Source organism: Pholcus phalangioides, unplaced genomic scaffold (assembly GCF_987345545.1).
Source record: "Pholcus phalangioides strain wild (caught in Gottingen) unplaced genomic scaffold, Ppha-v1.0 ptg000008l_1, whole genome shotgun sequence".
NCBI lineage: Eukaryota > Metazoa > Arthropoda > Arachnida > Araneae > Pholcidae > Pholcus > Pholcus phalangioides.
Genome location: NW_028301601.1, coordinates 11,664,412 through 11,677,199, shown reverse-complemented (window position 1 = coordinate 11,677,199; position 12,788 = coordinate 11,664,412). Strand labels below are relative to the sequence as shown.

Genomic DNA, 12,788 nt, shown 5'->3' with positions numbered 1-12,788 from the left:
ACAAAAGTGAGATATAGTTGAAATTTTTGAGGATTATGCATGTAAATTTGCCTAGTAGGGCCTCAGAAAAATCACTTGGCCCATGGTGCTCTTAAGACAGACCTAACAATACAGAGAGATAGACTACACATAGGAATAGTGCTGTATTAATTCGGGCATAACCTGGCAGCCTTGGTTGAAATTTGATCTGGTTAAAATTTCCAAAATTAATCATGTTAATTGGTGAGTAGGCATATCTAGTTGGGTAGGGACCAAAGAAAAATCACTTTGCTCAAGAGCCGATGATGCTAATGAGAAAGCTCTGCATAGGAAATCATGATAACAAATATTGGATAACTTACCACTAGGGCTAGAATTTCTATCATTTTACATCGGCATAAGCGCATATTTCGCTATTTCTACATGATAGAAATTTTTTCATGTTTTTTCATTTATTTTAAGACATCTTTCATGAGTTTTAGTCATTTTGAGACATATTCCCAGTTTCTTTGGGTATACAGTAGAGATAGTTTCCCAACCTTTCAGTTCCTTTGTCCCCTTCTTCAGAATTTTTTTCTCTCATAGCCCTTCCCCCCCCCCCCCCAACTCAAGCTAACCCATAGGATCCTATGTTATGCCTGTAGCTTTTATTGCCCTCCTCGAATATCCAATCGCCCATTTTGGGAAACACTGCAGTACCAATAATTTGAGGTAAAAGGGACCAAGACTACAATAGAAAACGACTTTCAGGGAGGGAAAAGAACCTCCTTATATTTATTTTACGATATATAGGAATATACCATATATATTGTGTTGTAAAAACTGAAGAAAATACAAGGCTCATCCCTGGGCTACCAGGCTGGTTGGAACTTATCCTACTTATCAGATGAAAAATTTTTAACTGTTTGTGCCATTGCCTAGCACTTTCTTTAGAATTTTTTTTCCTCGTCATAGACCCCCCATTATATCAGAAGCTTCTAACACTCCCACTGGACTATTCCATCTCGCCTTCCCGCCCAGCAGCTCCTAGAGATAGGACTCCACGGGGGTTGCTAAGTTCATTGGTAACATCATTATGACTACCTAGCAAGTTCACCATATTTTGAACCACACCATGCTATTTCATTTCTTCTTATTTTGGCTTAGAATCTTCCTGGTTGGCTCACAAAAACCACATAGTGATAGGATATGGGAAATAGAAATCGCCAATTCTGAGCCAGATCGTTTCTTTTCTGCACAACGATGATACTGGCACATGCAGCGGAACTTTCTTCTTTGAATATTCTGAGTGAGGATGGACTACTTGCTGACATCACGAGCAGAATGCAGAGGCCTTTTATCTCTAGGAGATGCTGCCCCACCCCAGTAGGCGATATTGCCCACTTTAGGAAACACTGCTACAGAGGGACCTGCGAAAAATTCTGACCTGAGGTCCCACTCACTTTAGTCACGGACAGAGATACAGGGTCACGTTCTCTTCAAACCAAAATTCATACTGTCATTCTTGGGAGAAATGAAATAAAATGCGATCTTGGCAAAAAAAACAAGGAATGGGGATTTTTCAGAAGGAATTTCAAAAAAATTCTAGCCCTTCAGATTATCCAGAGCCTTGAACTTTGGAACTGGAATTATCAAGCCTCTACTACATTTTCAGTTTTTTAAGGACATAAATTCAAATTCATAAAGCATTTTCTATCAGCTTTTAGGTAATAAAAATCCAAAAATCAGCCCGAATTGCGGTCACTTCACAAATCGGCTGAGAGTTTTAGCCAGTCCAGTTTTTAGAAATAGTTTGGCTGGCCAATTTGCGAAGTAGCCAGAGATCCCTCATCAACGTTTCGTGTGCTGATGTAAGACAGTCCGATAGGCAGCAAACCCAAAGCAGAATGTTTTGCATTGTTCTGCAACAACTTCTCAGCTGACAGACTAGAAATGTTCTGGAATAAAAATTCCCAAAAGTGTTTCCTAATCTTTTTTTTTAATTTTTTTCACATTGTTCTGCGGCATACGTCACAGATTTCGGTATATTGTGCTTTGAGGGGGGAGGGGGGGGGGGCAGCAAATAATTTTTTTTCAAAATTGCCAACATGTGATATATGGCTATATATAATTAGCTGCATTGGATTAGCTCCATATGACGAGAGAAAAAAAAGACATTTGAGAAAAATAACCATAAAAATAATAGTACAGACCACAAATCAGAACAAAATTTAAGCACTAGCAAAATTTCAAATTCATATAAGACTCAAAAAAAAATTCAGGCACCAATGTTAATTTTTTAAGTCGCCATGACGACCTGACACTTGCCCCACACTGATAGTTTCTTTTCTTGCGTGAAATCTTGAAAAAAGAATTGAGTACCACATGACTGTGATTTGATGAATTGCTATGAAAAAAAAAACAAAAACATCAACTTGGCGACGATCCAGAATCATGTCTTTCGTTATTGGACATTTATTAATAATTATATCCTTCGGCCAGGGATTTCAAGTCCTTTGCGAACTGGCTGGCCAAAGCTTAAAATTTGGACACTGACCAGGTCAATCCACAACGAAATTGGCCAATTCACAAACTGGCTTATTTCAGGCTTTAGCAGTAACACAAACAAACAAATTTTGAAAATATGACACAGCTGATTGCTCGGGGGGTGGACAAAAAATTCGAGTAGCAAAACATCTTTGATCTCAGTCACAGGTTGGGGTCAGTGCCATCTTAATGCATGGGCTGAGGAGGGGGGGGGAGCTCAAGTGTAGAAGGGGGGCCTCGTGAAAATGAAATCTGGTTAAAATTTTAGCGAGTAATGCATTTCTAGCCAGGTAGGGCCTCGGAAAACTCACTTTTCCCGGGGGAGGGGGCATAATGCTCTTAAGACGGCCCTGGGTCAGTGCAGTCCTAACGATTGGGCCCATCCGGGCAAGGTCCAAGGGGCCTCAGAAAAACGAGAAACAGTTGAATTTTTCGAGAATTTCCCCATGTAGGGCCAGAAAAAAATCACTTGGCCTGGGAGGGGGCCCCCCCGTGATGTTCTTGATACGGCACTGCCCTGGGTGGGAAGAGGAGGGGGGCCCATAACTTCTACTTTACCCTGTGCGTAACACGAGTAGTAAACAAATACAAAATATCAATGAAACGTCCCGCCCACTTTATATCGATCCGCAAACCGACTCAATTGCTCATTAACGACCCTCCCAAAACCAACACTTTTTTGAAAACGCTAATGCACTTGGAAATCGATCGAGCTCTCATCGCTCCACGGGGCTCGAACCCGAAACCCACGGGGACGCGATTAGAGGACTCGACCCCCCCCCCCCCACATCGTAATTATTTTAGAGACCTTTCATTATAATGAAAAAAAATCAAATAATAATAATTAAAACTTACTGTTTTTATGGTATCACAAACGCGAAGGGTCAGCATCGTCCTCACACAAGCGACAAAACTATATTTTAAAAAACAGGGTCTCGTCCAATTAACTTTTCTTCTTCTTCTTCTCACACCACCACAAGTTACAACGTCTCACGAAAATTAATTTGTCCACCGTCATATCAGGCCGAAGAAAATATAATAGAGCTCCATAATTTTCCGAGTCGAATGATGATTATTTACAACATCACCACCACCAGCGGGAGCTTGTCCAGAGGTGAACAGCCAAAGGTTCGATTCACGGCCTAAATAACAAAAAATAACGTCAAATTAACGTTTAATAACACAACACTGGTATTAGCGTACTACAAACATACACGGGAGAGAGAGGAGGAGAAGGAAGAAAAAAAAAAAACAGCAAAAAGCAACAAGTTTTAGATACCCGTTGCCAGTTTCGAAAAACCTAAATGTTAGTGGAGATGAAGAACCGCTCACAGTTTGGATTTCAGCGAATCAAAGAGGGTGCTTTGTACGGGATGAGATATCGATGTGTGATACATGCATTTTGATTCGGTTGAGTTTTTTTTTTTTTTTAAATCACGTTTGTTAGGTGACCATATTATGCATATAACTAGGCTGACCATATTTTCTCGAGATAAATACGGGACATTGGGATTCCAAATACGGGAAAATATGGGACATCGCCAATTATCGCCAAAAACAACGCCAAAACCAAACAAAGTTGCCAAATATTGTTGAAATTACGGAAAAATCACAATGGCGGGAAATGATGCATCGCTGCAAATTGCAGTGGATTAAAATGTATTCCACAAAAAACAAACGTTCAAGACAAATGTGGGAGATTAATATTCTCATATATAGTTGTAATTATCGTAAAATAATTTATGAGTTGAAAAATAATGTCAATCTTTGACTTCAATAAAGAATAAAAATTCAAGTAGGCTTCGTGTAAAATACGGGAAAAACCGGGACACTTTTGCCATAAAAACAGAAAATACCGGGACTGTCCCGGGAAATACGGGACGTATGGTCACCCTACATATAACGGGACATTTTTCATCTTTATGAATAACGTGACCATACGTCCAGTCCCGTAATTGATAATTGCAAAAAAACGGCAGCTTTTTCCCTTTTTGTAAACAAACTCAAATTTTTATAGATTCTTCGTGTGAAGTCAAAAAATTTTTCAATTCATAAATAATAATTACAATTGCAGTATAAATAATATTGATCTCTTGTTCATGAACGTTTTATTCCGTGGAATTCATTTTAATCTACTGCCATTTACGCAGTGGTGCTTCATTTTTCCACCATTGGCGATTTTCCCGTAATTTCAGAAGGCAACTTTGCTTACCGTTGGCATTATTTCTGGCTATAATTGACAATGCCGATATTTTTTATGAGGAAATATGGTCAGAGTTCATATCTCTGACGATTATTTCTGTTTCTAAATGGATGTTTCGTTTTTGCTAACGAGGTCCAGGACCACATCTGAAGGCGGTGGGCCGATTACGTGCACCGCGCCAGATAGTGCCAAATGGGTATTAGGTGACAGAGCCAACTTCTGTTAGGGCCTCGACAAAGTCGTATTAAAAAAAAACCCGAATTTGTAAGCTTTGTACATGTGAAACGCATTTTAAAATACAGTCGACCCCTCGTATTCGCGGTTTTTCTTCATTGAAATTTTTTTTTTTTTTGCCAACACTCAGCAATCGTCACATTCACGTATTTCGTTCACAAAATTTGAGTTGAACGTGTTTAGGATGGCTCATTTTTATAGTGCTACTGTTTCGAAAAGACAAAAAAAAAGTGGAAACTTTACAAAAAGATTTGATATATATGCTTGGAGAAAGTAAATCAATTGCTGCTGTTGCCCGCCATTGGAATCAACGAATCTACGGTGATATATCTATTCTATAATATAAAATCACAAACAAGCTCGAAAAGGGCCTGTTGCTAAGCAACCGAGTGACGGAAGTCTGTTACGGAAGTCGGTTCGATTCATATATCGATATTCACATTCATATATCGATATGATATCATGTATCGATATTGGGTCGATATTCACATATCGGGACCATGTTATGTGCATATACCAAGAGGCTCCTACATCCTACAGCAGAGCCCTTAGGCTGGAATTTAGATTTCGAGCCCCCAAACCAGCTTTTCAGGGGCCCCTCTGTGATTAATTTATAGTGTGAAAAATCAAAAAGTGATAAGAATCGTTGTGGCCCCTGTCAGCCCTTCCTTTGTGGGGGGGGGGGAGGGAGGTCCATGCCGAGAGGTATATATATGTATAATATACACACACAACAGCAGTGCTCCCAACACAGGGTCGGGGTACCCGGGGAAGATTTCACCGGGTACCTGTAACATAAGTACCCGGGTACATAAGTAAAAAGTATTATAAGTATAAGTAAAAAGTTTTCATTTCCAGGGCCCTTGATGGATCTCATTGTTTTCTTGCTGCTTTAACGTTGAAAAATTTCGATAGCGGAAGCAAAAGATATATCCAGTCTGGGGCCCCACCAAAAGTATGCGAATTGGTGTCCCGGGTAATTGGTTGGGGCCCCTGGATTTTATTCGTTGGTAAAACGAATACAAATGAAAATTTTTCATGGCACTCGCTCCGGGGGATGACCGACAAGCTTCCAAGTCGGGGGCCCATGTTTACAGGTTTCATTTTGGGGGCCCTGGATGAATCTCATTCTTTTCTGTTGTAGAATTTGCAACAGCCGAAGCCCGAGATAAAGCCAGTCTGGGGCCCCACCAAAAGTATGCGAATTGGTGTCCCGGGTAATTTGTTGGGGGCCCTGGATTTTATTCGTTGGTAAAACGAATACAAATGAAAATTTTTCATGGCACTCACACCGGGGGATGACCGACAAGCTTCCATGTCGGGGGCCCCATGTTTACAGGTTTCATTTTGGGGGCCCTGGATGAATCTCATTCTTTTCTGTTGTAGAATTTGCCACAGCCGAAACCCGAGATATAGCCAGTCTGGGGCCCCACTAAAAATCTGCGTATTGTGTCCCCGCTACTGGATGTGGGGCCCTGGATTTTATTCGTTGTAAAATTGATAAAAATGAAAAATTCTCACAGGGGGGTGTCCGACAAGCTTGCAGGTCAGGGCTTCATGGAAATGTTGGCAGGTTGTAATTCGGTGCCCCTGAATGTATCTCATTGATTTTTGTGGTTTAACATTGTAAAATTTTCAACACATCGGTAGCCCAAGATATATCCAGTGTGGGGCCCCACTGAAATTCAGCGAATTGAATCTGTGGACCCCCATGGGGAAGTTTTCTGGGGATACTTGATGAATCTCATTTGTTTTTTGTTGCTTTATTATTATTTTCATTAAAATTCGCTTCTTCAGTAGGCTGGTGCTTTCACACGTCCCTTTCCCCTTTTCCATAGCACGCTGATGAAGTGGGACGAAATAAACAAGATATGTCCGGGAGAGAAGTGGGGGGGGGGGGGGGTTGGCCGCCAAAGGCGGCAGGGGGGCAGAGCCCCCCTAGTATATATATATATCAAGAAAAAAGAATCTAAAATTCTATCAGCCGAGGCTGTAGCTGCACCTATGGCAGCGAAAACTTTGCATTGCTTACGGGACCCATGTGTGTTTCTCGTACAGAAAATTCTGTTTTTTTTTGTGGGTCAAGACTGCCACAGAAAAGGTATTCCAATTGATTGTAATATTGTAAAGGAAAAGGCGAAAAATTGTTACTCTTCTATAACAAGGAAAGAGCTGGTGAAACGTCTATTTCATCAGAACTTTATGCAAGTAAAAGTTGATTTCATAGGTTTAAGTAACGATTTCGATTACGCAATGTAAAAAAATCGCTGACGATTAAGCCTCTGCCGACCAGGAAGCAGATAGAAAATTTCCTAAGAAATTATAAAAGACATTGTCATGTTAGCGAAACAGGTGAGTGGAGAAGGGTTCAATGATATGGATATAGAAGAAATTGAACAGCTAAAATAAATAGCAATTCAGAGGCATTAACCGAAGAGGAATTAATGCAGCTGATTGACTTCTCCTGAAACTGTACCAGATGAAGAAGATAAAGTAGAAGACCAGTTCACCATGTGTAATATAGCGGAAGAACTTCGCAAGTTCAAATCAGCAATAGATTATTTTCATGACGTAGATCCTTCTACGTTACGTTCTTCACATTTAGAAAAATTAGAGGAAACCTTATCAACATATCCAAAATACTTGATATGAAGAAACGGCAAACAAAAATCCCAATGTTCTTCCAGAAAACATCTCCACCCTCTTTTACATATCCTTCTACCACTGCGTCGCCCTGCTTTTCTCCTGATGTTCAATAAACGAGATATATATATATATAAAAAAAAAGTTTCGGTTATTCGCGGATTTCCGTATTCGCGGCCACCTCCGGAACGTAACCCCCGCGAATACGGGGGGGGGGGCGACTGTACTGCGATCGGAATTTTAGTCTAGGCGAAAATTGGTAGTCATATATTTACATTTTACACCAGGGGTGGCCAACTTCTAACTGCTCAAGGGCCAACATAATGATCAGTTGCCGCGTCGCGCCAATAAAATTTCCGTCCACCACAAGTAATAGGTGAAAAAATAACAATTTTTAGTCATAACAATTTTACTCTAGGCTAGTTGGATGCAATAAAAAATTACTGTTTACTTTGCAAATTAATCCATTTAATTGCATCCATAGTTTGAATTTTTACAAACGAAACATTTTTTTCTGCAATTATTTTTTATTTCTAACTCTGATTTGGAAACTGGTGGGGCTGCATGGGTCCAATAGATGCTCGAGGAATTTTTCATGCATGCACCCGTGGTAGTACCAAGATTAGATCGACTAGCTTCGCATAGGGTTCAGCACCCGAGTTGCGCAATGGTAAGATGCCCGTCTTCCACTATGAAGGTTACTGTCAAGGTCTACGGGTTCGAATGCGGGCAAAAGAACATCAAAAACATCAGCCACCTCGTTGGGCATTTTGCCTGTTGTGGCGTTATATTTGTATAGACCAGGCAGACCACCTGTAGTTGTGTAAGGACCTACAAATGGTACAAATGTAAGTCAATCATTACACTCCACTTCTGAACTATAGATGGCAGCACCGAAAAAAAAATCAGACACAACACTAGATACATATCAGACTGTTAAGTACACTTCTGGAACAACTCACTAGGTAGTAAATTGCCCATAGATGGCGGTAGACCTGAGTTGTGCTTGGTTTGACAGAAAGAAAAGTTGTGAAAAAGATGTGCACACACACCATTACCTGGTGCTCCTGTATGTCCACAAGATTACACGGAACCAGATTTGTAATACGTGTATTCTTATTACTAGTCACCTTCTTGGAACAGAATATAGGAACTTTGGTTTGAGATAGTGTTAGTCAGCTCCCACGTGGAATGCCACCAACCTGCTATGTCGAAATTTAGAGACTACTGCTTCTCTGTTTTCGACACAGAAAATCATTGCGTCTGGGTGTGGAACTCTCTTGTTCAACGGTACAATATGAACCAGATCATCAAATATGACACATTTTTGCTTTTTGGAATTTTCATGGTCTGTGTAGCCTTGTCTGTTGAAGTTACGAGGCTTCATTGTGAGTTGGCATCCACTTCGAAAAAATTTCGCACTGTGAAATCACTTTTCAATCTAATTGATTTTGAGTTCAAGCAAATGTCATGTATGCAACATGCTACTGCAACATGTTATTTATCACAAAAAATAAGAGAACTAAGCATTCAAATTATTAGTGAATATCAATATTTCATGCTACCCAAAAGCAGTTACAGCACAGTTGAGGAAAAACAATTCTATTCTCAAGACGGACTAATGTGATCATCTTCCAGGGCTGTTTTTGAAAACAGCTGTAGTGCTAGAATAACATCCACCTATGCTTTAAAGTAATTTGGGTTCTAAATTTCAGCAAATTTAAACGGCAATTGGTCTAAGCTTGAGCAAAATAAAACATATAAAACACAATGATGAAGAAATAATACATTTCACAGCACATTTTTTTCTCCTCAAGTACGAAATAGAAAGCAACTGGATATGATGGCCCAACTCCGAAAATGTTTAAAATGTTTGTGTCCTACAATATTGATGTACTTAAACACCTCAATGATTCATCTATCGGCAGAAATTATTTCTACAATGAATTAAAATTTTCTCTTGTCTACCCAATTTATAAGAAAGGAGACCCAAATGAAATGATATACAGACCAATATTGGTTCTTCCGGTTTTCTCTAAAATAATTGAAAAATTTATAAATCAACAACTAATAGGTTATTTGAACCATAACAATTATTTGGCCCCGAATAAATACGGTTTTCAAAAATAAAAACACTCAAATGGTTATAATCAAAATCGGTCACTATTTAAGTACTGGTTACAATAACAATTATAAATACAAATACAACGCCACAACAGGCAAAATACAGGCAAAGCCCAACGAGATGACTGAGAAAAAGATGCCCATAAAAATATGGATGTCATATATTTCAAAAATACAGCAACCCAATTAAAAATGCAATTAATAAAAATTATAAACAATATATACACGTGATAAAATATTATACAATACCCATAAAGAATACTTATGGGTGTCTTATTCTAAGTATGGATAGCTTCTCGATTTACCCCAACATGTTTATCGTATTTCTTTTTAAACGTGTCAATTGTGTTACAATTTACTACCTCCGGGGGTAAGCTATTCCATTTATTAACAACCCTATTAGAGAAAAATTTCCTGCGACACCATAACCTTGCATTGTCCCTCACCAATCGATACTGGTGTCCACTTGTAAAAGCAGTCGATTGGCGGTGTACTAAAAGTTCATGGTCCATCCTATCCACCCCATTGAAAATTTTGAAAACTTCGATAATATCTCCTCGACACCCGCGTTCATCCAATGTAAACATATTCAAAAAATGAAGTCTCTCTTCATAACTCAAGCCCTGTGTGCCAATAAAAACACGCGTAGCTCTTCTTTGCACCCCTTCAACCAAGTCTATGTCCCTCTGTAGGTATGGTCTCCAAAACCTTACAGCATACGTCAGTCCAGGACGAACTACGCCTCGAAAAAGAGGAAGAATGACTTTAGGAGAACACGAAGAGACCTTTTTGAAAATGAGACCAAGCATTCGTCTAATCGATTTTTTGACCACCGCTGAACAATGTTCAGAAAACCTAAGCTGCTCATCAATGAGAATTCCCAAATCGGTGACCCTAGTTGAATCTGGGATAGTGATACCATTCAACTCGTAAGAGAACCGTGGGTTGTTTGAACCAAAATGAGCGACCATGCACTTATCAACGCTAAACGTCATGCTCCATTCATTTGCCCATGCTGCAATCCTGTTTAAGTTGGTCTGGAGCAACTCCCTATCGCTTTGATTCTTGATTACCCCCATTAGCTTCACATCATCTGCGAATTTGCTAGTAATCCCATCGATGCCCTGATCGAGTTTATCGATAAAAAGTGAAAAAAGTATGGGGCCAAGGACACTTATTTGAGGAACTCCACTTGTGACGCCTGTCCAACCAGAGAATTCCCCGTTCACCATAACTCGTTGCAACCTATCTCTTAACCATGATTCTATCCAATTCAGCAAATTGCCCCCCCCAATTCCAATGTTGTGTAAACGCTTCAAGAGTTTACCATGTTGGACCCGATCGAATGCCTTCTGGAAATCAAGGTAAACAACATCTACATTTTTGCTCTTACCCAAAGCCTGTCACGTGATCATAGAAGCAAAGTAGGTTAGTTACACATGACTTCCCCTTCCTGAACCCATGCTGATTATCCGACAATACATTATTCTCGTCTATCCACTTGACAAACTGCCTTTTGATGATAATTTCCAAAATTTTCGAGAGGGAGCTTGTCAAACTCACTGGACGATAATTGGACACAGCTTTTCTATTACCCTTCTTAAATATCGGAACAATATTAGCAAGTTTCCAATCTCTTGGGACAATACACTCAGCAACACTACTCCTGTATATCTGTGCGACTGGCCCCAACAATTCATTAGCACATTCCCTGAGGACCCTGGGATAGATATCATCTGGTCCTGGTGCTTTGCTTGCACATACATTTCTTAGAAGATTTAGGACCTCCACGTCTTCTACTTGAATATCGTTTAGGGTTTTATTACCCCCATGCAACACCCATATATCGAATATCATTATCTCCATTAAAAACTGATGCGAAAAAGTCATAGAAAGCACTACACAAGCCTACATTGCTCTCTAACCTAGAGCCTCCTATCGAGAGAGGGCCAACTGTCTCCTTACATCCATTATTGACGTATCAAAAAAATGATTTTGGTCAGAGCCAATGTTATCTGCCAACCTAGATTCAACTTCCTTTTTACTATCCCTTATCGCTTTCTTCAACACTCTTCTGTTATCAGTAAACAATGATAGGTCACCTCGTCCACTTTTATACTCTCTGAATGCTCTTTTCTTTTCAGGATAAAGGTTACGCACGCTATCCGTGAACCATAGAGGGTACAATGTACAAACACGCTTTTTTCGAACAAAGGGTATGACGTCGTGCAAAACAGAGGATAGCTTTGTATTAAATTCTTCACATTGACTTACCACCCCTACTGATTCCAACCGGTCTTTGAAAACTTCCGCTAACCTTCCTCTCAAAACGTCAAACTTAGTTCTCCGAAAACAAGGAACCAGTCTTTTGTTATCAACCGTACCTGAAGGAAACTTACAAAGAAAACTGATGACACAATGATCACTCATTACATGAAAACTCGTTTTCACCGAAACATGTTCAACAAGATCCTAGGAACTAGTGAGAACTAAATCCAAAATAGCAGTACCTTAGTGGCTTCCAATACATGCTCATACAAAAAATTATCGAGCACCAATTTAAGAAAACCTCTTCCATATTGATCTCTAGCTGAAAGATTTTCCCAATCTATACCCAGGTAATTGAAATCCCATAGTATGAGAACCCTCTTACGCTTACACATGTAGGAAATTTCATCATGAAGTTTGGCGATGTAGTTTGGATCCCTACTTGGTGGATTGTAACAAACCGAAACAATAAGTTTATGAGGTCTTTTGTTTTTAAGCTCAACCCACATATAGTTTCAATATCACTTCGCAATACGAAATTCACGAGACATGGAAAAACTTCATTATACACGAAAATTTGTAATATCTATGTCTGTTACACGTGGGTCTGACTGCATAGTACATTTTTTTCAAGGAGTCTTCCAAAGTCCTGTCTGTCAGTTTGTACAGCAAATTATGAAGACATATAACTTTTTAAAGAATGATGCTCCTTTGAGGCCACTTTCAAAAGCATGGTTCAAAATGTGTAAATTAAAATGTCAAATGAAAATAAGTCAAGGTGAACCAGATGGTTTTACTGCGTTGTCCATCC

The 12,788-nt window shown here is 39.5% G+C and overlaps 1 protein-coding gene across 4 annotated transcripts in view; it reads right to left on the bottom strand.

The window, feature by feature from the left end:
- LOC149083691 (uncharacterized) overlaps nucleotides 1-3,744 on the bottom strand; it is a 112,198-nt gene extending 108,454 nt beyond the window's left edge. For all 4 annotated transcript variants that reach the window (XM_089234180.1, XM_089234181.1, XM_089234182.1 and 1 more), the window contains exon 1: nucleotides 3,361-3,744. The gene's annotated coding sequence lies outside the window, so the exon portion shown is untranslated. The remainder of the gene's footprint in view (nucleotides 1-3,360) is intronic.
- Between the last annotated feature and the right edge of the window lie 9,044 nt (nucleotides 3,745-12,788).